We start from the raw sequence: 26,219 nt of genomic DNA, 5'->3' as shown, positions 1-26,219 counted from the left end.
GCAAGAATTATTGTTTCCATCTGGAAAATGGGCAGGTAACTAACTCATCCAGGGTCAGAGCTACAATAAAAACTAGTCTTTTGACCCCAAGCCCAGAGTTCTTTCTCCCAGACTAGCCTGTGAAGACCTTTGTTTTAAAGCAACAGAAGCAGCTGTACAAAACGGTTCTTCACCAGAGGCCAGCGCACAAAACAGGGAACCAGAATGCCACTGGCTGTCCTGCTCCACAACTACCTCCCTGGAAACTGTCCCCAACCCTTTCTGGAATAGGAAGTAAAATTCCCAGCCCTCCCCTTCCTCTATAGGAAGTAGAAGACCCATCCCCTTGCAGAGATAAGGAACTTGCTCAGCCTGTGACAGTGCCATGTCTTCACACCTGGATTGGCTCCAGCCTGGGATGGAGACCCTCATCGTCCAGCCCCATCTCCTAACCCAGCCCAGACTCCCAAATAGGTTCTCAAGTGCTTTCGTGCTTGCAAAGAAAGTTATAAATTGTATGATACAACCTCATAACTCAAATATGAGGAATTATAATTTGCTTTCCATCTTCCTTTTATTTTTGAATGCTTTCTAGTTTCTTCCAAGCTTCCTAACTTTTTAATGAATCTGCTCCTTCCCTTCTCCTGCCTTCTCTGTGGTCTACGTACATTATCAAACAGAGTTTGCAAATAAAGTCAAAATAAAAAGACATGCGTTAGGGGCGCCTGGGCGGCTCAGTGGTTTGGGCCTCTGCCTTCGGCTCAGGTCATGATCTCAGGGTCCTGGGATCGAGCCCCGCATCGAGCCCTACATCAAGCCTCACATCGGGCTCTTTGCTGTCTGTGGAGGAGCCTGCTTCCCCCTCTCTCTGCCTGCTACTCTGCCTACTTGTGGTCTCTCTCTCTGTCAAATAAATAAATAAATTTTTTTTTTTTAAAAGACATGCGTTAGAAGCAGTCCAAATGTTCCATCAACCAGTCAATGAATGGATAAATAAAACGTGGTGTATCCCTACAAGGGAATATTAGTTGCCATAAAAAGCAATGATGTACTGACATGCCACAATGAGGATGAAGGTCAGAAACCTGATGCTAAGTGAAAGAAGCTAGATGTAAAAGTTACATATTGTCTGATTCCATTTACATAAGCTGCCCAGAGTAGGTAAATCCATAGAGACAGAAATGAAAGTAGGTGGTTAGCAGGGGCGAGAAGGTGGGGGGGAAGGAAGAGGAAATAATTGCTGGATGGGTACAGGCTGGAGGGTGGAGGGTTCTTTTGGTGAGATAAAAATGCTTTATAACTAGGGGCACCTGGCTCAGTTGAGTGTCCGACTCTTGATTTCAGCTCAGATCGTGATCTCAGGGTCATGGGATTGAGCCCCAAGTTAGGCTCTGAGCTCAGCAGGGAATCTGCTTGAGATTCTCTCTCTCTCTCCCCCCACCTCGGTCCCTACCCACTTCGTGCACACTCTGTCTCTCTAAAATAAATAAATGAATTAATTACATCTTTTAAGAAAATGTTTGGAACTAGATGGGGGTAGTGGTTACACAACATGGTGAAGGTTCTAAATGCCACTGACTTGCACACCTTAACATGCCCCAAATGGTTAACTTCATGTCATGTGAATTTCAACTCAATAATTTAAAAAAAAGATATACTCTTTTTGCAAGTTTGGAAGTAGCATTTGCACTCTGACTCCATCCACCCTCACCCCCCTCCTTCTTGCCCTACTTCCCCCTAGAAGTAACAATTTTTTTTTACTTTACTATTAAAAATTTCAAACAGGTATAAAAGTAGACAGATTAGTATAACAAAGCACTGTGTGCCCATCGCCCAGCTTCCTCAAATATCATCTTGTGGCAGGCTTGATTCTTTTCTGCTGTTCACTTGTCTGTCCATGGATTACTTGAAGCAAATCCCAGATACCATATTTTTCACTTATAAATAATTCAGTATGTATTGAAGATAAGAGCCCTTTAAAAAAACATAGTCACAATAGGTAGCACTCATAATATTTTCTTTCATATCTCTTCAAGCAATACAAGGAATATATTATTTTCCCTTTTTTTTTTTTTACATCAAAGGAAACATACTAAAAATGCTGTCCTGTACCTTGGTCCTTTCACCTGTCAGAATATTCTGTAGATAGTGATCCTCTTTGGGTTTTTTCCAAATGTATCATGTTCTATCCTATGGCTACATGGCAGTTTATTTGCCCATCCTCCATTTCTGGATGTTTGGGTGTTTTCCTGACAGCTGAGCTGAACACTGCAGACTGAGGGGTCAAAGGCAAATTGTATTTGGCTCCTGGCCTGGATGAGGAGCCTGGATGAGGCAGGTTTTCCAGAAACACAGCCATTAGAGAGAGAATCCTCCTGGGGCCCTCTGTTCTTCTTTATGTGATATCTCTATGTGGTATTTCTAAATGGTAGCTCTGTGTGGTATCTGTGTGTGGCATCTCTGTAGTGTCTCTCTGTGTGGTTAGCTTGGACTTCCTTCCAACATGGTGGTCTCAATGCAGTTGGCCTTATTTCAAGATGGCCGGCTCCCCTCAGAATAGAAGAGCAAAACCTCCCAGCTTTCTTCAGGCTCAAGCCTGGAACAGACATAATGTCGCTTCTGCTGCGTGTTGAACATCCATTCGTACACTGGGAGGTGTGGACGCTCTTCCATCCACATAGAGAATGTAGTAGAACATCTGGATATTCAATATTATCAGACAGAGCACTGACTGTCAGAGACCCAGCACTTGGGGTGACGTCCTATGTGACCTAACCCCAGACTCACTCCCCCTCTGAATCTAAAATGAGGGTAATGGAGGTATCAGCCAGTCACCTACCTGCCTCACCGGGCTGCTGTGTGGCCCGAATGAGATAAGATGGGAATAGCCATGAAAGGTGTTGGCATCTGGGTTCTGTAGGGTTTTGGGAACTTCCCTCCCTGGAGCTCCCACCTCAAGATACAGGAAGTCCTGCCTGTGTTGCCAGGATTCCTGGGGGCAGGATCTGGGAGCATAGGCACTCATCGGGGGCAGTGTGTAGGGTTCGAGCCCAGTGGGGTATAAGGGGCTAACTTTTACTGAGTGTTTCATACCCATTGAGGGACTTTGCAGCTTTTGTATCTTATATCCTCAGAACAGTTCTGTAAGCTGAGTGTCACTTTTGCTGCTGGGGATAGCTGTCACCACAGTGACACAGCCGAGTGACAGAGCCAGAACCCCAGCTTGGGCCCGTCAGGCTCCCCACCTCCTGCCCTTTTACCCACAGAGCTGGCTCTGGCTGGAGAGAGAAACACTCTTGGCAAAATACCAGAATTTTCCTTACTGTGAACACTGTCGACTTTAATTAGATTAATTTTCACTTTTCTTTTGCCTTCAGAGGGTTTAAGGATGATACAGTGGGATTTCAGCAGTGTGCTGTGAGTAGAACTGAGTGAGAACCTCTAAGCCTGAGAATCCATGAGAGGCACGTTTATTTATCCATATGTCCTCCCCACAAGAAGCCCCCCTCATCACATGAGGCGAGAGATAGCCCGTGGAGACCCAGCCTCTTTGTCTAGTTCTTTTCTCCTCTGATGTTCTCGGTTCCCCAGCCCAGGCCCGTCACAAATGCAGCCTGCCCTGCACACCGTTGCATGAGAGCTGCTTGGTACACTCTTGCCGTCTTCTCCTCCTAAGGGAGACGGAAGGTGCTTGTCTGGATCGAGGCCTATAGGAAATGAGAGTGGTTTGCCCAATTTCTGCCTTGCATTTTCATCCCAGGAAGCCCACAGCACCCGTTCGTGGAGGGCCTGGGGCCTGCCAGGCGGTCCCTGAGCTGGAGAAACGTGCCTCGTGAAACAATTGGCCTCAGAGAGAACTTGGCAAAGAACAATTGGGGCTTGTGGATGGTCTCTCGCTGACCTTGGGCAGCAGTGGCCCCGTGCAGGGACCCAGGCGTGCCCACCTGCCCCGGCTCGGGACCCCGCTTTCTGGGAACCGTGGGTATGCGGTCCCATAGCACCCCAGACTGCCCAGGGCACCTGCTGACCTTTGGAAGGGCAGACATGTGGCCTTGGGGACTTTGCCAGGCCAGCTGCCAGCCTCTTTCCTGTCCAGCGTAGTGCCTTCCCTTCTCCTCCGGCCTGGCCATTTTTAGTGGAAAACCAGAAACACATAAGTATTTCGCAATAACTGTGGGAGGCGGGGCCCACGGGTACCTCACCGCCTTTCTCTGAGGTGAGCCTTTTGTTCATCTGAAGACCTTTGCCCGTTTGCCCCCCTTCTCGCTGGCCGTCCTCATCCGGGGCCTGGCTCACTGCTGTCCTCGCTGTCTGGGTCCCCTTTCTCTGCAGTTCTCTGCTCCAGCCAACACCAGTGCCAGCAGAAGTAGGCGAGAAGCTGCCTCTGAACGGAGACTCCTGTTTTCCAGATTCACTGTGCTGGCCGAGGCAGAACTGTTTCATCATGAACACTAAGTTTCCGGTAAAACCAAATAAAACATGGTCCCCTGGAGGCCCAAGAACAGGATTTATGTGTGATGCAGAGACAGGAAGGACACAGGTTAGGATTTGGTCTGCTCAGCTGTACCTTCTAAAATTCTCATTCCCTGCTCTGCCTCACCAGCTTGGCATTTGGGGACTTCAGGGCTTGTCTTTTGTGTGGTTTTGGGTTTTGGCGTTCTCCATCAAGGGAATAGTATTCTTAAAGGTTGAAATGGCTAATTATTCTTAAGACCTGGAGAGCCACTTAACGTGGCCCTTTTTGTTGCCAGCCGCGAGAGCGAATGTGTGGACGGAGCCTTCTCTTACTGAAGAGAAATCATGGTACCCACTCAGGAAAAGCCACTGAAGAGTGAATCCGATGAGAGGGACATGTGGAAGGCGTAAGGTGGGAGGTGTGACTCAGGCACAGTGTCAGGCCTGAGTTGTGGCCTCTCTTCCCCTTCAGGGACTTGGGAGGAGAAGGGTCTTCCCAGGGCCCCTGTGTCATGGTATGGTACTGAGCATACTGGCCGGGGGACACAGACTGACTCTCAGGAACTGGAGGTTTGAGACATGAGGAAGATATAACAAGAAATTGTGGTTCCAGAAAAATACTGTCTCCTCTAACCGAGGCAGGATATGCCGGTAAAATGGCCTCTGACCTGCGTCCCTGCTGTGGGACCAGAGTATGGTAATGGAGTCCAGGTGTTTGAGGCAGCTGGTGTCTAAAGCCACATCCAGAAGAAAATAGTCTAGTTTGGGGGACCTGTTATTCTTTTGCCCTAAGAGATGTTAATCCAGCCATTGTTGGGGGGGGATGGGCTGCTGAGATGTGCCCTTCCGTCTGACTTCCCTCACACTTCCTCTCAGTCTTTCTTCTTTTGTCTTCAGCCGGGCCACCGGAATACACGCTGTGGCCCTGCGTGGGCCCTCATCTCCTGTTCTTCCCCTCTACTTTCTTTAAAGCAGAAGTTTTATTGAGATACAATTCATAGACCACAAAATTCACCCTTTTAAAGTAGGCGGCTTTTTCTGACTTCATTCGTGTGTGGAATTTAAGAAACAAAACAAAGGAACAAAGAGAAAAGAGAGAGAGCATGACAAACCGAGAAGAGATTCTCAACTATAGAAAACTGATGGTCAGCAGAGGGGGGGGGGGGATGGGTGAGATAGGTGATGGGGATTAAGGGCATGTTTGTCATGATGAGCACTGAGGAATGTCTGGAGTTGTTGGCTCTCTATATTGTACACCTGAAACTAATTTAACATTGTATGTTACGTATGCCAGAATTAAAATTAAAAACTTAATAAAAAATCAAAATAAAAAAGTAGGTGGCTTTTAAAATATTCACAATGTTGTGCAAGCAGCACTACTATCCAGAACATTTTCCCTTCTCTTCTCTTCTTTTCTCTTGTTTTGTTTTAGAGAGAGAGAGAGAGAGAGTGAGCTTGCACCTGAGGCAAGGGTGGGGAGGGACAGAGGGAGAGAGAGAATCTCAAGCAGGCTCCAAGCCCAGCGAGGAACCCAAAGTGGGGCTTGAGACCATGACCTGAGCTGAAATCAAGGGTGAGGCGCTTAACCGACTGATACCCGCAGGCACCCCTAGATGCATTATTTTCTAGAACAGTGCCATCCAGAGCATTTCCGTGACCTCCTTTACCCATTTGCAGCCCCTCCTTATTTCTCCCCAATGCCCTCAGCCCTAGGGAACAACTAATCTACTTTCTTTCTCTGTGGACTTGCCTATTCTGCTCACTTCACATAAATGGAGTCATATAATGTGTGGTCTTTTCTGTCTGGCTTCTTTCACGTAGTATAGTGCTTTCAAGGTTCATGCTGTCGCCTGGGTCCATGCTTGGTCTTCCTTTTTATTGCCAAATGATGTTCCAATAAATGGTTAGATGTATTTTAATGTCTCCATTAACCAGGCGGTGATCATTTATGTCTTGTTTCCAAACTTCAGTTATGAATACGACTACTGTGAGTGTTCGTGTATAACTTTTCATGTGGACGTATGTTTTTAATTTTCTTGATATGTACAAATAGAAGTAGAATTGTTGGGTTATATGGTATTAACCTTTTGCCAGACCATTTTCCAAAGTGGCGGCACCACGTTACATTCCCATCAGCAATGTGTGAGGGCTCCCGTTTCTCCGCATCCTCACCAGCACTTGGTATGGTGTGTCTTTTTGATCACAGCCATCCTAGTGGATGTGAAGGGTTGTCTCACTGTGGTTTTGATTTGCATTTCCTTAATGACTGAGGATGCTGAACATCTTTTCTTGTGCTTTGTAGTGTTGAAAGCTCAGGTTTACTTATTCATCCAAGGTCAATGGGGCACTTACATGTCGTCTTTGGAGAAATGCCTTTTCATATTTTTGCTTGTTTTCTAATTTGGTGATGTGTCCTTTTCTTGTTGAGTTGTAAGAGCTCTTTATACACCCTGGACACTATGCCCTTCTCCGATCTATGATTTGCAGTATTTTCTCCCATTCCATGGGTTGTCATTTCACTTTTTTGATGATGTTCTTTGAAGCCCAATTTTGTTGGAGTCTAATTTATATTCATTTATTTGTTGTTCACTGCTTGTGCGTTTATGTCATAGCTGAAAAACTATTGCCTCATCCAAAGTCATAACGGTTTATTCGTATGTTTTCTAAGAGTTTTATAATGTTCTTACCTTTAGGTCTGTGATCTTTTGGGGTTAATTTTGATGTATGATGCGAAGTACAGGTCCAACTTGTTCTCTTGCATGTGGATATCTTGTCGTGTCAGTGCTACTTGTTGAGAAAACTATCCTTTCCACGTCGAATGGTCTTTTTTTTTTTTAACCATGCCCTTTTCCTATTCCAAAATAACTATTGGCTCTTTCTCTCCCCCTCCCTCTCGCACACCAGACACACACACACACACACACACACACACACACACACACACCTGCCATCCTCTCCTGAAGAAATGGGCATCTCCACTGCTTGAGGGAGGCCTCCATGATGCCCAGGGCCTTGCCCCTAATTCCCAGGATTCTTTCCCAGACAGAGCTCTGCTTTCTCAGACCTCTTTATGTGCTCGTTCGTCTCCCAATGGGAGTATTCAACTCTTTCAGGGGAGGGGCATGAAGGAGGAGCCGCAGGTGACCGCAGAGACCCACACTGACGCAGTGTCTTTTCACAACTGTATTTCCAGCTCCCAAGCCAGATGTAAGCTTTCTTGGGGTCCAACATCCTTCTGAATGGTATTCACTGATGGGCTCATTACATGGAGCTTCTGTGGCTCATTAAAGTATTAGTCCATCCATCCATTCCCCATCCATCTGTCCACTCATCCTTCCATCCGTCTGTATTTCTGTCCATCAATCCATCCAGCTGTCCGTCCACCTATCTGTCCCCCTGTACATCCATCCATCCATCCATCCATCCGTCTGTCCATTCATCCATCTATTCATCTATCCATCTGTCTATCTACCCACTCATCCATCTGTCCGTTGTCTCTGTATCCATCTATTAAAATAGAAAAGGACTGGTCGCTTGGCCCCTGTTTGCTGGCTAGGTCAGAGTTGTGCTACAGGTTTGTATTACAAGCTCAGATTTATCTGATCATTCCAAAGGGTAACACATTTACCAGAAATCCCGACTGAGGTTACCCTGCTGTTTTCTCTGGTAGAATGCTTGGTGAGGGTCACTGGCACAGGGGTTCTTTTGGTGTGTGAGGAGGTCTTCTCAGGAAACCAATGACCACCTGGTGTGCAAGAATTAGAGCAGAGGGACAGGGTGGTGTCAGGGCCCCTTCTCCACTCCAGGTGTATTTCTGTCTAAAGCATGACTTCTGCTCATTAGAATTAGAATTGGTGGAGGTGGAGGCAGCTGAAAAGTTTGTAGTCTCGGTGACTGATGCCGACCGATGCTGACCACTGGCCGCAAGCGATAGTTCCCTGGGGACCCCCGGCTCCATCTCACCTTATAGCAGTTCTGTTCTCTGTTTCCTGAGTTTGGGCCACACTGAACAGCTTTGGACCCCCTGATCCCTTACATCACTGCTATCTGGAAAAGTGGGGTTTTGACCTTGACTCACTTTTTGGTAATACTCTCTGATGGTGTTAATCCCCAGCCACAGATTGCCTGCACCACCCCTCTTTCTGGAAGCATAGGTCGTGTCTGTCCAGCGTGCCAGGTTGCCTCTCCTGTTGTGGGGTGTTCCTCCTTAGGGTTCCCATTGTTCTGTCCCACAAGCTGACCTCTATTTCTGCATCTCCCTGGTTCCCCCAGAATCAGGGTCTGGCCTGAACCCCAGTGGAGGACAGGTCCCCTGGGAGCCCTTGGCAGTATATAGATTGACCCCTGGGGTGGGGGTTGGGGGTGGGGTTCAAAAGCAGCTAACCCACTGGCCAGAAGCATCATCTCGGCTTCACCGAGAGGCCTCACTCCTCTCAGACACCCCCTTGTTGCTCCAGAAACCAGTTCCTTCCGCAGGCCTGCCTTAGAGCTATCTTCTTTCAATTCACCCATGAGTTGCCATGACTTTGCCGAGTCATCACACATTCCTTCTTCCACATCATGCCACCACTGGCTCCCCGGTGCTCATTTCTATACATTTTCCACTTCACAGCGAGGGAAGGTGAGGCAGCAAGACCCTGTTTTCACAAATACCCCAGCTGACCACGGATTTTTTTATTTTCTGAGGAAAAATCCCGAGATCCACCGCATCCTGGTAGGAATTCCATAACTTAGCAGTCCTGGGTCCAGAGTGACGCTTTGGTCCTTGAATTTTCAAAAATAATTATGGCCACCACCTTAGGTTTGAGAGCTTTATTCCAAGCCCTGGCTCCCTGTTCCAAGGGCTTTCCTTCTTGGGTTTTTCTTTTCTTTATTTTCTTTTTTTCTTTTTTTTTTTTTCCCTCTTCTTTTCCGCTGCCTGTGTCTGGGTTGGATCTAAAGGCTCTCCTCCCCTCACTGGGCTCCTGCAGACTTCCTGGCATTTCTCTGACCACCAGCACTTCCTCTGAGCGAGCAGAGGAGAGAAATGAAGACTGGCTGGCGGGGAGGGAAGGGCGTTTTCTGATGGCAGAAATGGAGCAGAGCAAGTGGCCCGTCTGCTCCCTGGGGTCAGGCAGCCAGGGATCCCCTTTAACTCATTTCTTTGTCTCTGTAGCTTGGGTGGGACTTGAAGTCTAGAGTGTCTGTCCATCCTGCAAGTGTTCCTTGAATTCTAAATATGCTCCTGGCACCCAGGGGAGTGTTACCCCTGGGCAGGAAGGAAGGCGGTGGGCAGGAAGGAGTTACTCCCCATCCCCCCTCACAGGACAAGGTATGGTTAAGTGGCAGAGGGGTCAGTTTGGAAATAAGTGTTGGAGATATTGCGGGCCAAAGCAGGGAGGAATCTGTTGTGTCTGAGGTGGGCACAGCAGCCCTGCAGGTTGGGGGGGCGAGGGGGTGGTGCTAGGGTTGGGTGGAAAGGGTATAGCTATTCTTCCCCTCCCTCCCCGCCCTGCCCAGGGGTACATCCTGTGTGACCGAGGAGGGAGGCTCCAGAATGAAGCAAGGGTCCCAGGAGGCAGGAGGCGGCCTGGGGCCTGTAGGGTGCTGTCCCCTGAAAGTGGGGTACAGCCTGCACCATCCACCCAAACTGTACGTAGACGAACTGACAGCTTCGTGGGGATGTTTGGGGACAACCCTTGGGACCCAGGGCTAGAGGCTCGGTGAGGGAGCAAGGGAGAGGGAGGCCCACCAGGAGCTGCCCTCTTGGCCCTGCCAACCTGGGCAGGAAGGTGGTGGCCGCAGGGATGAGGTGAAGGTGGAGGTTGGAACAAAGAGGAGTGGGGGGATTTCCCTGGAAGACCTTCAGGCCTAACGCCTGCCTTTGGGGGATGGAGGAGATGCTGTGGGATGGTGTTGACTCTGTGTGGTCCTCCAGGGACCTCCAGAAGATGAAGCCTCCCCGCCTTAGCCCTGCCTGCCTCCCATGGGGCCCTCTTGCCTCAGGGTCCCCTCTGTGCCTTGAATGGGCTTCTAAGGTGCACAGGCTCATAGCAGCCTGCCTGCTGGGTGGAGGGGTGCCATGTGCTGCTCAGCACTGGGTCAGTCTGTTGACCTTCCTGGCTTCCCAGCTAACAGGTTAGCAGGTGGTGGCAGGGGTTGTGATGGAGGCGGAGAACCAGTACCCATGGTGGCCGTAATAATATGGACAGATGTGGGTCAGTACCACCCATATGCCTAGGGCCGTGCTCCTTGCTCAACTCACCATGCCACGTCTGTGATGGTGGCTGACCTTCATGCTGACCTTAGGGGGCACTTGGGCAGTAGAATTGGACAGAGCCTGGGCACAGTCTCAGTTGCCCCTGCCGTGTGACTGACCCCCCGCCCTACTTGGTCCTGGGGGGAAATCTGCAGCCCTACCTTGGAGGGGAGGGGCGGGTACCTTGGGGAGGACAGGAGGTGCTCCAAGCATTGGTCCCGAGGGGTTCTTAGGCCTCCCAGAGAGCAAAGAACGACAAAGAAGTGGGTCTGGGGAAAGGAAGCTCTGTCCAACTGGTAGTCTATGGAATTAGGTGCTGCAGAAAATTTTAATGAATGCCCTGTTACCTTAATGCTCTCAGAGTGTGAAGTGTATCATAGGAATGTGCCAAGTATCATAGTGCATCATAGGAATGAGAGTGAGACCAACCCAAGAGAGCTTTGAATTCAGGTTTCATTACTCTTGGATTTGTAGATTGACAGGGGAGGAAGCTGGACTATTTTTAGGTAGCACTGTATTAGTTTTGTAATTAACAGACAGCGTGCCCCCTGCTACACGTGCTCTTTGCTCACGCTCTATTGTAATTAGTGTTTTAATCATCATCAAACAATATCATACAGCCTTTCCAGGCCTGGGACATGCTGCCTGCTTCTCACCACTCCATCCTCCGCGCTGGGCACCTGAGCAAGCCAGGAAGGTCAGTTCAGTGGTGGAAAGGCCAGATGGCTGGGTAGTTGACTAGCGAGAAGTTTGGTAGGCAGAGGGAGCAGCTTGACCAGACCGTGGAGGGACAGAAGGCATGTAGTGGACATGGAGCGCTGGGATGAAGTTGGGGACCAAGGGAAAGAGGCAGGACAGGTGGGGCCTTGCATATCAAATCACTTTTCTCTTGTGTTTAGGGAGCCAGGGCTGAAAACACATACTTTGTTGAAAGAACATGAGCATTTTCTGACCCTTGGTCTTTCTGCAGACCAGGCTCTGCGCACCCATGCAGCCCCTTAGTCAGAATTAGGAAAAGGCATCCCTTACCTTGGTGGATGAATTTTAAGGAAAGCAACCCTTTCTCCTTCTTCTCCTCCCCAAGTGACTGCAGCCTTTCATCAGGGCACATGGTTAGACAACTAGGATATAAGCTGGTATCTTGGCCCTTACTTATTATCTTGGGTGGATATCTTTGAGCAGTGCACAAACTACACAACTGAATAGGGTCCCCCTTTTGAGATTTAAGGTCTGAGTTTAGGCTTTTGATTGGAGAGAGTATAAGATGGGAAGCCTTCCTGTGTCACCCAACTCTGATCACCCTATAGATTTCCACCCTTCTCTTGGCTGTATGTTGCTGGTTTTTTCCACAAAGAACCAGGGACTGTTACTGCTAAAGGTCAGAACGTTTACAAGCACATTGATTACAGTTTCCAAATGTTGGTCCTGGACCCCAAAGAACATTGCCATCACCCAAGGAGCTTATCAAAATGCAGATTCCTCTTCCCCAGACTCATGCTATGTGTGATTCAGAAAGTAGGAGAGAGCCCGGGAATATGTTTTTTTCTTACGTTCCCAACTGGAAACCACAGATCTAGCTCATCTCTTCAATTTATAGATAAACAGACTCAGAGAGGGGTGTTGACTTGCTCAGGGCAGAGGTGAGACCTGACATTTTTAGTGCAGCCTCCTTGGACCCCTCCACGTGAGCCCCCGCCACCTTCACTGGCTCTTTCCCCGTTCTTCCAGCACTGACAGTCCCTAAGGCCAGGAACCTGGCTCTGTACCATTTGGTTTGCTGATCACGCTTCCTGTTAATGGTTTTTTCTTCTTAGTATTAACAGTACGCTACTGCAGTCTAATTGACATACAGGATACAAGCATAACTCTTTAGCACATGGCCTGAGGGGTTTTGATAAATGTTTATATTCATGTCAGCATTGCTCAGACCAAAATAAAGATCATTTCCATGCCCCCAGAAGGTCATTGGTGGCTCTGAACACACATTAGGAGGGCTGGTGAGGATGGAAGGCACCTGTTTGGCGACAGGAATGACCTCTCCCATTTGTTCCCTATGTGTATTATGTCCTCTGCAATTCCCCTTAGACGGTTGGGGCCTATGCATGGGGCAGGGCTCAGGGAGCAACAGGAATGACTTGTTGCCAAATTGCCAAATTTCTTAAACCCAAAACACCTTCATGCGCCAGGTCCTGACCAAATGGCGAGATACAAGTGGTACAGCTACTTGGGCTGTCAACAGCCCCCGAAGACCGGTCAGGAAAACCTGTCCTGTTGTTGAAATAAAGGAATGCACAGAGAGCCGAACAAAAATCATCTGGATTGTTGGGATAAAAAATTACCTTTAAAGAAAGTTCCAGCTTGGCCTGAGCTTTCCGTAACCCCAGCCCTGACCCCTCAAGGATGAAGCAGTCTTGGGGAGGGTACTTGGAATGCCAGGGTATGGCATTGTCAGAGCCTATCAGAGGTGAGGTGGGGTGGGGCCTGGGAGCACAGCCGGGACACTGACACCACCTTCACCCCTGGGGCAAGCTGTGGGAAAGACACCAGCACTGGCTCCCATGCAGACTTGGCAGGTAGCCTGCCCTCCAAGGCTTGCTTTGAAGAGTCCATGCTTCTAAGACACGAAGCTGTGAACGGGGACCTGTGGGATTTTCTTTCCGTCTCTTGGAGGGGTGGGGCGTGCAAGAGATCCAGTCTCCTGGCATCTTGGGAGGCAGCTGGGATTTTGCTAAAGAGCCTTGACTGTCACTCCTCCTTTCCAGGGACAGGATCTGCTCAAAATGTTTGAGCTGATGCCCCAGCCTCTGAGAACTCCTAATGCTCTGTGGCACTCCCTTTCTGTGTCCCATGCTCTCCTTTTAGGCTTTCTTTTCCTGCCTCAGCTTCATGACTCCTTGGACTGTCTGTGAACTTCATGGTATTGCCAGGGCTGACTCCCAAGAGCTCCCCTGTGGGTTGTGGCCTCTGCCCTTAGTTTTTCCAAGAACATACTTGTAGTGAATTGTTGGAGACATCTTGGGTTATTTTCTGGATTCTGAGGTGATGCCTAGATTTCAGGATTTTTTTCAGGTTGCACACATTTTCACCCCTGCTAGCCGCGTGTCAGGACACGAGTCTCCCCAACACTGGGTGTTGTCATTCCTTTGCACCCTTCCCAATGTGATGGGTGTAAAATTAGGTCTCATTTGGCCTTGCATTTCTTTGATCCCTAGTGAACTAAAGATTTTGCAGGCATGTCTTTCTTCCCTTGGAAATTTACTTTTGCATGCTCTTTGCTTATGTTTCTGGTGATGGGTTTTTCTTTTTGTTTCATATTAGTGAGTGGTCTTAATTTATAGGTTAAGGCCTTGATTTCCAGGTTTTAAACAATATTTATCTCTACCTAGATAAACCCCTAGACTCAGACTTAGAACAACTAAAATTAACTGCAAAGTGGTACCTGGCTGTCAGTCATGGGCCCATCTCCAAAGTAGTCTTTGGGAGAGCTGGGAAAGTTGCCCCTTCTAGGTGGGCACAGCTCTGTTCCTAAATACAGGGCCTGGTGAGCAGCACACAGGTGGGTCTTAGCCGGTTCTGGGTCCCTTGGCAGGCACCCCTGTTCCAAGCACAGCTGCATGGCCTACAGGATCCATAGAGCCAACATCACCATAGGCAACCATTCTGAGTGTTACACAAACTGCGTCCAGGGGCACCTGGGTGGCTCAGTCGGTTAAGCATCTGATGCCTTTGGCTCAGGTCATGATCTCGGGGTCCTGGGATCGAGTCCCGCATTGGGCTCCCTGCTTACCTAGGAGTCTGCTTCTTCCTCTTCTTCTGCCTCCACTTGTATTCTCTCTCTCAAATAAATAAATAAAATCTTAAAACACACACACACACACACACACACACACACACACACACTGAGTTGAGCCAGTTTGGAAAATAATACCCAATCTCCAGGGCACTGGATAGTACAATTTTTTCTATAACCAAACCTCCCGAACCATTGACACAGGCATCATGGGGTTGTGAGTGGAATCTGAGCTCGGTTACCCTTGATTTGGTTTGAGTGGCAACCGCAAAGGCCTAGAGGCGAGTTAAGAGACAGTGGGGCCAGTTCTGCCTTTGTTACTAATGAATGACGCGACCTTGGGCAAGCCAGCTGGCTTCACGGGGTCTCAGTATCCTCCCCATTAAAGCAGACGCTGCGGTGAGGTAGACCCCTAGGTGTTCTCAGCACTAAATATCCATGAGTCCCAGTGCTAGCTCTAATTTTTTTTCCACAAGATTGTGATATATTTAAAACGTCTTTGCTGTATTTTTTTCTTTAGCATCTCAGTTATGTAAAAGCAAAAACATTTCAAAATCCAGTACATATGTTTTTGCCTTTCACCAAATTTCAGTCTGACTGAGGTATGTTCTAAGCATGTCCACAACCAGGCCTCTCTTCTAGGTATTTCCCTGAGGGCATGTCGGGGGTCTGTGAAGCCGCTGGTGAGAAGGCAGGTGCATCTGACAATGGGACACTGGGGCCATCAGTATCTGGGGCCATTCCAGCTCCTTCTTCCCCTCCTCAGTAACCGCTCCTGGAGAGTTCTCTTGGCGAAGCTCAGAGCAAGCAAGGCTTCAAAGACCTCATTGCCTCTGGGGGACCCGGGGCACAAGCCTGACCTTACCAGGACCCTCCTATGTGCCAACTCTGGGGCCATTCTGCCTTTGCTCCATTAATGTGCAGCCTCTCTTGGCGGCCGCTCCCACTGAGGACCCCTCCCACCCCCAACTCTCATTGCCTTTGGCTCCCACAACCACTTTGCTCCCCCGTGCCCTCCTTGCTCCACACTTATGTCCTGTCCTCAGTGGCCTGTCCAAGGGGAATCACCTGGGGTCCTAGTCGCAGTGACTTCCCCCACTTGCCCTCCTCCTACATCCTCTCACCCCCTCAGGTGACCCTGGTTGTCACCTGAGTGCCACTGACTGTCACATCTGTTCTGCACACCAGGCCTGTTCTCTGATCTACCCACCTACCTCCCGGACTCTCAACCACAGCTCTCACCAGGCCGTTCTCTGCCACCTGAGCCGTCCGTTCTCTGCCACCTGAGCCGTGCCCGCGACTTCTCTGTCCTGGCCTCGTGCCGTTCTCTCCCCTGCTTCTCTGCCTCCAGTCTCTCCCCCTCCCAGTCTGCCTTTATTATTTCCGTGCAAATTTAAAACAAGGAAAACCGCTGTCCTGGGAATGGATCTTCTTGGGGATCTTTGCTCTCTCTACCACACCCCTTCCTGTGTAGGGGAGGAGGCAAGCTTGTAAGGAGGAACTTGACCTATCCTTTATGGAGGTGGCCTTCCCCCTGCCCTACCTCAGTTTCTGTTGCCCTTCAAGCACAGTGCAGGCAGGGGGAGACCAGCCCTGTGCTCCTCCCCATCCTTCCCTGAGTTAATCCCCTCTCCCCACCACCCCTCCAATCCTCCTCCAGGTGCTTAGTCGATCCAAGAACCAGAGTTGGGTGTCAGAGCTGGAAGGGGGAGCCTGTCTGCTTCAACTTTTTACATTTTACAGAAAAGGCAAATGAGGCCTGTGGGCAGGGCCTGTTGAGGGTCACGCAGCTGGGCGCTGGTGGTGAGTCCTCTTGTAAGCGTGCGTGCCAGTGTCCTGGGGCCTCCTGTAAGAAATCACCGCAAGCTGGGCAGCTCAGAACAACACAGATGGATTCTTACAGAGTTCTGGAAGCCAGAAGTCTGAAATCAAGGGGTTGGCAAGGCCATGCTTCCTCTGACCTCACTAGAGGAGGGTCCTTCCTTGCCTTTTCTGGGCTCCTGCTGGTGGCCGCCGGTCTTTGGCCCTCCTCGGGTTGGAGCTGCATGCCCCAGTCTCTGCCACTGTCTTCACGTGGCCTTCTCCCTGGGTGTGTGTCTCTTTTTACAAAGACACTAGTTACTGGCTTCAGGGTCTGTCCGACGCCAGGAAGACATCAACTTTACTTGATCCCATCCTCAAAGACCCTGCTTCCAGATAAGGTCACGCTTGCAGGTGGGGGCAGGTGGTTAAGACTTCGGGGCGTCTTTCTGTGGAAAACGATCCAACCCACAACCCGCCCATGTCTGTAGTGCCATGGAGGGGGTGTGAGCCGTGGGTCACACTGCATCATTTAGGGGAGGAGACCGCCTGGTGTTTTAGGTTGGAAACGCTCAGTGCGCTGCTTGTTGTAGCTGTGCTCTGAATAAAGAGTTGGTGAGGAGTGAGCTTCCTTGTGAGTGTGTGTATGTGTGTGTGTGAGAGACTGTCACTGTGTATGTGTGAGTGTGGGAGCGTGTGTGGGAGTGAGTGTGTGAGTGTCTGTGTGTGAGTGTTGGGAGTGTGTGTGGGAGGGAGTGTGTGGGTGTGTGAGTGTGTGTCTGTGAGGGACGGTAGATGAAAGTCCCACGGACCTCCTTTTGAGATGTGGATTTCAACCCAGGGGAGGGGAGAATTGTCTCCTGGGGGCCGCATTCTTACTTTGTAACCTTCCGTCCGTCCTTGTTTCAGTCTGCACAATGACCTTGCTCATGCTCCAGAACCTCGCGGCTGCGCATGCTTCCCATCATACTAAGCTAACGGGCTCGCTCCTGTTTTCCTTTACAGGCGAGTGCCTTATGCTGCTGTTTTTTTTTGATTGATCTGAAAGCTCATTGTTGCTCCGGCCCTCCTGACCTCTGTCTGGCCTTTGCCCGGGTGTGGGGTTTCTGAGTCAGCGTTTTGGGTGGGCCGGAGGCGGGTAGCATGATTTTCCCTAACGGTAGAGTTTCGGGCCCTCAGCCTGCAGGTGGGGAGCGGCGTGGGGCTGGGGCTCCATATTTAGTCTGGAATCCAGTCCCAGCTGCTGCTCGGAGGCCGCAGTGGATGCCAGAGCGCTGAGCCACGGCCGCCACGCCTGCTGTGCGGCACAGCTGGGGACAGGAGGGGCAGCCCATCCGTGCCAGGCCTGCCCCCTTGCCTGCCTGGGCAGTGACCAGGAGGCCTGGGGAGAGGGACAGTGAGGAAAGCAAATATGTATTTCCAAAAGATGAGAGCTGGAAAGGGCCTCCGAGGTAACATAGGCCAATGTCCCTTCTCTGCAGGTACAGCCACCAGGCTGCCCCAGAGAGGTGGCTTGCCCGAGGTCACATGGCTAGTTCGTTAACTGCAGAAGCCACTAGAGTTGGGTTCATGGATCCCGAGTCCTTTGCCCTTCCCCGGAACGATGCTGTCCCAAGGGGCTGTGCTACCATCAAGATGGGGGTCCCTTCGAGCAGCCGCTTTACCAGAGACTGGGAAGAGAATGACTGACACCCCTGGCTGCATCCAGATTGGGAGGGGATAGGGGTCTGTTTTGGACCTCATCTTGCCTCCTCTTCTATGCCACTGCCTGTTTCCCATAGGCCTCTGCCCCTCCTTACCCAACCCCCACCTCTGCCGGCGTGAGTCATTGACACCATAGTGTGAACATCAGTGAGATCCCAGGGGGACGGAGACAATCATCTCTCGAGGTCAGACCAATGCGGCATTCCGGGGCACGTGGCAAGGTCCGTGCAGATGGAAAGAGGCAGACCTCACAAATGGAGGACGCTCCAGGATCAGCTCCCTCCTCATGCTCTCAGAGCATCTCAGCTCCCCCTGGTGCCTGCCCCATCTTCCTTGTCCACGGACTAGTGTCCCATCACATGCTCCACGTCCAGATCTGCTCAGGAGCTGGGCTGATGGCCTTGCTGATGACCCTCGCTCTTGCAGGGCAGGGTCTGCCCACTAGGCCGCCTCGTGGGTCCCAGGGGCTGGGGAGGGCCCACTGTCGGGGGTGGTACCCAGCATCTCGGGGCAGGACATATGGGAGGGCCTAGCTTCAGCATCAGGAAGAGCTGCGCACCATGACAACAGTCCTCCCCTTGATGTCCCTTTGATGTCCATGTGCCGTTACCTCCCTTGTGCTCATCACATCCGGGCCTTCCTGGTCCTCTGGTCCCTCCTCTCTAAGATGGGATCCCTCTCACACACCAGGGGGAGGATGGAGACGGTGTGTTTAAAGGCTTATCTCCAGTAGCCAGCCGCCCACTACTGCTCTTATTGTGAAGTTTGTTGCCTCAAGGAATAAGCACGGCAGCCCCAGGAGGGAAGCCAGGCCAGTACTCTCCAGCTGCGGGAACTGGGTGTAGAGCAGGAAGGGGACCCTCACTGGGCCTTTTGGGTTCCCGGTGCACTATTCCAGCCACTGAAACAGCCTGGCTATATCTGTGGGCTTCCTGAGTGGTTCTCCCCACTGCCTCAGGGCACCCAGATACTAGTGAGTAAACCATCGTGAAGCTCTCCACCCATGAGGCACCGGACTTCCCACGGATGGTTTTGAAATCATGCTCCCTGGTGTGCCCCCAAATGGGGCCAGGAGAGGAGGCCGTGGCCCAGACTCAGTGGAAAAGCCATGGTCTCGAGTGCTCAGGGATGGGTTAATGCTGGCGTAAGCCTGCCTCGAGCGCTGGACACTGTGATTCCCATGACATGCAGCTTTTGTGGCCGCCAACAGTCAGAGGCTGTGTGCCGGCAGAGGGCTCTGGGAGGAGGGCACGGGAGGGCCTGGCACCGCTGCGGACAGCAATTAGCGGGAGTGGCTGCTACTAATCGCCCTCATCAGCCAAGCAGAAGCCAAGCCTGCGGTTCACAGGCCTCGTTTGGCTCCTGGGGCCCCGGGGGAAGAGGAACAAAGGGAGTTGCTGTAGAATTTCCCTGGCCTCTTCTCATTCTGGAGGGACCGGCTGCTGCAGAAGCAGGGAAGGGTGGGTAGCTGGGAGCTGGGGAGCCCAGAAACAGGTGGCCAGCCCGGGCAGGCTGGCCGACTCCACTGCTCCCAGAGCCCATGTTGTTTTAATGAGCCTGATAGAGTTTTCTCCTGTCCTTCCTACCTTGGAAATCCTCCATGGCCGGAAAGGCTGTGGCACTGTGCATCTGGCAGGAGCGTGGCACCAATCAGGGTTCAACAGGAGGCCACGGGAGGGACCCTCTGAGGTCAGGACTCCCTTGGCAGGAACACCCAGGGAGCCCCTGCTGTCAGGGGCTCGTGTGGAGAGCAGGGGCGCCACTACGGGCCGGGACTCCGGAGATCTTGCAGAAAGGACAAGTTTGTGGTATGTGTGAAACGACCCAGCTGGATCAAAGCAAAATATCTTCATTATTATTATCGTGATGGGTATTAATATGTGTTTAGCGTTCTTTTATAGTTTAGACCTGGTTTTTATGTTCTAGACAACCCTGGGAGGTTAAAAGAAGGAAGGAGATTAAAAAAGGTATTGCTCTCATCTGTAGGTGTAGAAAAGGAGACCCCCTCACACACACACGCAGGCAGCGGACTCATGGGATTAACGGAGGGGAGAACATACCTTTGCCGAGTATGGGGCGGGCCCCTGACCCATCAGGCCTTGTAGCACTGGGAACTCATCCAGACCCTTTTCTTCTGAGTAGGGCATTCAGTTACAAAGCATATGCTAGAGGCTCCTGAAAAATTATTCCAGGGGTCTTTTCTAACACCCAGATGACGCAGACCTACGAGGGGAATAATCACATCTCCCGTGCCACAGTGGTCTCTGAGAATGTGGGCCTCCCTCCGCTCTCGCTTGGCCTCCTCCCCGACGTCTGAGCTGTGCTGTGGAGGACACGGTTTGTTTGGCAAGTTTGTGGTGTCGTGGAGCACCCCTAGGGGCAGGCCGGATTCCAGGGCCTTGTGCCTGCCCAGGGCCCCCTGCCTGAAAGGGTTTGTGCTTGGTGGCTGCGCAGCTGTTGCTGTTTTGAAATTCTTCTTTTGAATAAGAGGCCCCACCTTTCCATTTTGCCTAGAGCCCCACAGGAAGGGAGCTGGTCCTGCTTGCTCAAGGTGCCCCAGCTGTTAGGGATATGAGGCCTCTGCTCCTCGCCATCACGCCTAGGGTCTTTGGGGTCTGTCAGCTGGCCCAGCTGCTGGGGAGGGGCAGGCAGAGGCTCTTAGGGGGCCGGCATTGATGGCAGCTGCACATGGAAGGCCAGACGGGATTTCTGGAATGAAGGTACACGCATTCCCTGGCTGCCATTACCAGTCCCTCCCTCCTTCCCGAGCTGCCCCTTGGCTTCTCACCTGGAAGCACCATGTGCCCTCCCATGACCTTGCAAGCAGAGAGCCAGGGGCCAGAAAACTTTATATCCACTGAAGACAGGTGTCCCACTGTCCCACCCTGACATTGGCTCTATCCTTACTCCCCATGGGGTTTATTTTTGATGGATGGAGAACATGAGGAGGATCCAAGGTATGAGGGCTGCGCTCCCGAGGCCTCCTCCTCTCCTGATGTGCTCTGTTAGGCCACAGTAGGTCCTGAGCATGCCTGCAGGAGGAGGGGGCAGGGCCAGACCCTCAGGGCTGCAGAACCATCCCTCCTCCACCCCCGCCAGACCGCAGTCCTTGCCAGGGCATCAAGTTCAGCAGGGAAACCATCAGAGAGCTGAGGAGGGAGAGCAGAGTGATGGGTTCCAGACTGCAAGCCCCATGAGCCTCCAGAGCGGGGAGCTCAGTGGCTAGTGCCCACTTTGCCATCTGAAGCTAGTGGGGTCCCAGGTGGGGTGCAGAAGCACCCCCCCAAGAAGCATGTTAGAACTCCTAGGTGTGTTTATTTTTTTTATCCTTTAATTACCATTTTAGGGTATGTTTTCATAATACACAAGATGTATTAGCAGGGTCACTGCGTGTGTATGTGTGTATTTATAGTGTGTGTGTATGTGTGTGCGCGTGCAGGTATGTCATGCACAGATGGTGTCTTAGATTGCTAAGACTGATGTCACAAAGTAGCACGAAAGGAGTGGCTTCAACAACAGAAATGTATTCTCTGGCAGTTCTGTAAGCTGGAAGTCCAAGATCGAGGCCTGAGCAGGCCTCGATCCTGCGGGGGCCTGGGAGGGAGAATCTGTGGGATGTTGCCCCCTAGTTTGGGGTGGTTTGCTGGCAGTCTTCGGCATTTCTTGGCTTGTAGAAGCATCACCCCGATCTCTGCCTTCATCTTAATTGGACTTTCTCCCTGTGTGTGTGCGTGTGTGTGTGCGCGCTCATGTATTTTTGCGTCTGTGTGTCTGTGCGCCAATTTCCTCTCTCTTGTAAGGAGACCAGTCCGTCGGATTAAGGGCACACCCCACTCTAGTGCGCCCTCATTTTAACTAATTCCATCTACAAAGACTCTTGTTTCCAAAGAAGGTCCCATTCTGAGCTACTAGAGGTTAGGACTCCAGCACACAAAATCTGGGCAGACACAGTTCCACCCAAAACAGATGGCATAAGCAAAGGTAGGAAACCCTTGACGTAGCTGAGTTGTTTGACACCGCGGTCAGCTAGCCTGACTGTGTGTTTGTGCCGCTGTCTCGATTTCTCACCACGGGGCTCTGGTCAAGGCCTAGCCCTGCTGGGCAGTGAGAGTAGCTGCCAGGAGGTGTGGATAGCAGTTCCCTGGACGGGAACAAGTTAGGGAGGCAGCCTGCAGGCGGGCGTGCACATCCGTCTCCCCGGCCTACAGGAGGGCCTTGCCGGGGTGTTTTCTCTTCTCTAGCCCTGAGAATTTGTGCTGTTTAAAGTGAGGAGACCCAGCGGTCCATGCAAGGGACAGACCTATACTCTCCTGCAGGGCCCATGACGTCGCCTCTGGCACTTTTTCTACTTCGTTGTTGCAGCTTTTCCAATCCATCCTCTACTCCTGGGCCCTCCAGCCAAATTCTTTAGACTTCCAGTGGCCCTGCACCAAGCTCCAGGCCTGGAAACAGTGGGCAGGAAGCCCAGGGTGGCAGGGAGGCCTCAGCTGAGGGTAATGGGGAGGTTCTAGGGGTCTTACTGGGGTTCCAGACTTCTCTGCTCGGCAACCCTAGCACAGGCCTCCCCCACTTCTCCGCTGCTTTCTGAGTCACAAGAGGCAATTGAAACCATACGACAGCCCGTGAACTCCTGCTCATTCACATTTAAGGTTTTAGAAACTTCTATATGAAGGAAGTTACAAGTGCAGTGTCATTAGCAAGACGGGAAAGTGTGGCAGGTGCCTCTCAGCTCCATCCGAGGACACTCACACACACCTGCAGCCTGCCTGCCCTCTAGCACCAGGCACAGAGTTAAACAGGAGAGCCCACAGGGCCGCAAGCATGTGGAGGGCATAGCAGGAGGGAGAGGGGGACATCTGGGAGGAAGCCTACGGCATGTGCCATCTCTGTACCATTAAACTCCCAAGACCAGCACTTGGGAACATCTTTCCCTTCCGTGTTTTGCCGGCAGGAGAATTCACCACTGGGAGGTGTGTGATGTGCAGAGGCAGTTCTGTGGTGTGGACAGGCGGGCTCCTGGGCTTACCACGAACACGGGACAGGCCAAGAGAATTCTCTAGCAACACCCTGAGCAAGCCCGGGGTGACAGGGCCAATAATGACAACAGGGACATCTGTTGACTTTATGGAAGCGTGCAGCGTGAGCTCAAAGTGCTTTGTGGGGATTGTCCTCCTGCCACCTCCCAGCCTTCAGTCCAGGGAGGGGTGGGGGAGGGGCAGCTCCAGTTCCCACCTCTGGCCCTCCGCAGAGTTAGCAGAGCCCAGATCAAGCAGGGACACACAGGATGCCCGGTGGACGGATGCTGTCTACGTCGCAGAGGTTCTAGTGCTTTGGCAGAGCAAAAGATGACCTCGGTGCCAGTCAGCTCAGAGACGCAAAAAGGCTTTACAGAAGTGTAGTCCTCCTGCTGGAGGGGTATGGGCAGACGGCCTTGGGGCAGGAGTGTGCCTGCCTCCCTGAGTGTGGGAGGGCAGCGGCCCCTCCAAGCCAGCGTCTCAGCCAGGTGACCCAACAGGCAGAATGGACCTCACAACCAACCTTTTATTTCCTCTTAAAGTTTGCCTTTTTCTTGTAAAAAAATGCCCCAAATCATTTTTGAAAAAAAAAAAAAAAGGAAGGAAAAATAGAAGAAGATGATTTTAATTCCACCTCTGAGAGATGTTTTAGGAGGTTTTTTGTTTGTTTTTTGTCCTTTTTCTACGTGTTTTTGTACACTTGAGATATTAGTGTATACAAAAAATTATGCTTTTTCCGGTAACACAGTGACATGAATGTTGCCGGGTTATTCTAGTTCTTCATCAATAATTCCTGAGGGCCGAATGGTCTGTCAGGGAGACGGAGCCACTTTCTGTTGCTGACCGTGAGACATTTTGGCGTGCACCAGACCCTTCCCCTCCGTGCCAGCCTGCCTGGCTGGACCTCCCTGTCACCCGATTCTGCGAGTCGCCTGGATCTGTTCCTAAGACTGAGCGAAGTTTCGGGAGACCCCCTCCTTCCGGAGTCAGGGAGCTCCTATGCCTCAGGTGGACAGAAGAAGCACCCAGATGTGATGGGCAATGAGCTTTCCAAAGTGCCTGGGCCCCTCCTTGGCTAGCCCACCATTCCCTGCACTTTCCAGCCTGTGACACCAAGTAACCAGTCTCACTTTTATGTGATGTGAGAAGAGGGCAGCTCAGTAAGTTGCCCATCAATGTATCCAGTAACCCCCTGTGCCTCTGTTTCCTCACCGTCCAGTGGAGGCAGCATCCCTGTGGTTCTGGGCACGAGACGCATAAGACGTGCCCAGGTGTCTGTCTGCACAGGCGCACATGGGTGGGCTGTCACTCTAAGCTGCTCCGAGGGAGCTCCTGGGTGGCAAGGGGCTGGAACTGGCCTGGAGGTAACATGGGTGCTGTGGACAAGTGTGTGACCCCAGGGCTGAGCAAGGGGCTGTTCCGCACATACACTACGTGGGTTTGGGTTCCACCAGCTCTAGGTGGTGTCTCATTGGTGACACTGCCACAGTCTGGGTTTTGGTTGGATAATCTCATGCAGCCTCCACACTCTTTATCTTAGCTCAGCACCAGTGATGACAGGGAAGGAAGGAGGGGCCGTGTCCTCCTTCAGCCCGAGGCTTCCCTGGCTGCTATCAGGGGCAAAGGTCCTGGGTGCATTCCCACAGCTGGGCAGAGCAACACGGGAAGGGATGCCCGCTACAGGAGGATGGGGCCCAGCCCCTGCTCCCTGGCGTGGACCGCTTCCCCACAGGGCCCACTTCCCTAGGTCCCTTTCCTATGGTGAGGGTCACCTTGTTGAGTGGATAGGCTCAATTTGGGCAGGCAGAGTTGTTATGTGGCCTGTGGGCTTAGAGAGAATTGCTGGTTCCCTGTCCCTGCCTCCACGGCTGTCCCGGGGGGCAAAGGACAATACTCTCTCGTCAACCCCTTCTGCCAGACTGGTTAGCATGAGATTTTAGGGGCTGTTTTAAGATTTTATTTATTTATTTAGAAGAGAGAGAGAGAGAGAGCAAGAACATGAGCAAGGGGGAAGGGCAGAGGCAGAGGGAGAAGCAGGCTCCCCACTGAGCAGAGAGCCTGACAAGGAACTCGATCCCAGGACCCTTAGATCATGATCTGAGCTGAAGGCAGATGCTTAACTGACTGAGCCACCCAGGCACCCCAGTTTACGTGCCGTTTTATCCAGTAGGTCTCATGCTCCAGGCACCTGGGCTTGTGGGTGTCGGGAGAGGAAGCAGTGTCAGGATGGGACAGCACACCAGCTCCCAGCAATGCGGTCCCTGCCCCGGGGGTCCTTCCCCTCCGTGACCTGGCAGACCTCCTGCTCCTCCTCCAAGATCACTCAAGGAATGTGCCCTCCGACCCTTTTCTCCACACATCTTATTTTTAATTGCCATTATATTTTGAGCCTCGAATGCATGTTGGATTCTGAGATAAGCATATCAAATACATGCCATCGTAGATTGATTGCCTACTGTTTGCCTGGGACAGTGCAAAGTTTACATATTTTTAGATCATCCCCTTGACTGCCCTGGGAAGTAGGGATTTTTATCTGCTTTGGGGCTGGGGAGACAGAAGCTCAGAGAATTCACTTACTTACTGGAGGCCATGCTGCACTCCAGTCCCTCTGTGCTGACTCCTGTGTGTGCCCTTGGACCTGGGTCTTTGTGGCTTCTAGTGGGAATGCCTACACTGCACCATTCTCTGCCTGCCACCCCGGGGAGTGTCCCCAGGGCAGTGGCCCACGACTCACTCACCAGGCATCGCCAGGTCTAACACGGTGCCTGGCACACACTGAGAGAGTGACCTCTGTCGTCGCTCTCTGAGCCAAGGGTAGAGCCAGAATGAAGGGCATGGGATGCACTGAAGGGATATTTCTTTTGCATTCTGACAGCTCAGTGTCCCCAGCTCTGTTCCTGGCCTGTCACTACAAATCAGACCATTGTATTGGGTACTTTTTCCTCCCTGGGGTAGGGCTGCACGAGATGGACAAATTCTTTATTACTTTTCACAACAGAACTAGTTCTTTCCTTTTTCCCCCCTAACATCTCTGACCGGTGCTGAGCGGCTCTTTGTCACGTCCATCCCAGCATAGCTGGTCTTTCTATTAGTTACATTTGACACTACTGTGTCCCTGGCGAGACATGCCCCTGGCCGAAATCTGAGCCGTGCGCTCGCCTGGTCAGCTGTGTCGGCAGGGCGTTTCCGCAGACCTCTGTTCTCGAGCTTGTGGGGCAGGAGCGTTTCTGGTTCAGCC

The 26,219-nt window shown here is 51.5% G+C and overlaps 1 protein-coding gene across 5 annotated transcripts in view; it reads left to right on the top strand.

Annotated features, from left to right (window-relative positions):
* The window catches only part of CTIF (cap binding complex dependent translation initiation factor), a 286,875-nt gene that overhangs the window by 29,093 nt on the left and 231,563 nt on the right, over positions 1-26,219 (top strand). The gene's annotated exons all lie outside the window — the stretch shown is intronic.

The sequence above is a fragment of the Lutra lutra genome, chromosome 12 (assembly GCF_902655055.1).
Source record: "Lutra lutra chromosome 12, mLutLut1.2, whole genome shotgun sequence".
Taxonomy (NCBI): domain Eukaryota; kingdom Metazoa; phylum Chordata; class Mammalia; order Carnivora; family Mustelidae; genus Lutra; species Lutra lutra.
The sequence above is the reverse complement of the archived record's forward strand: the minus strand, read 5'-3'. Positions and strand labels throughout refer to the sequence as shown.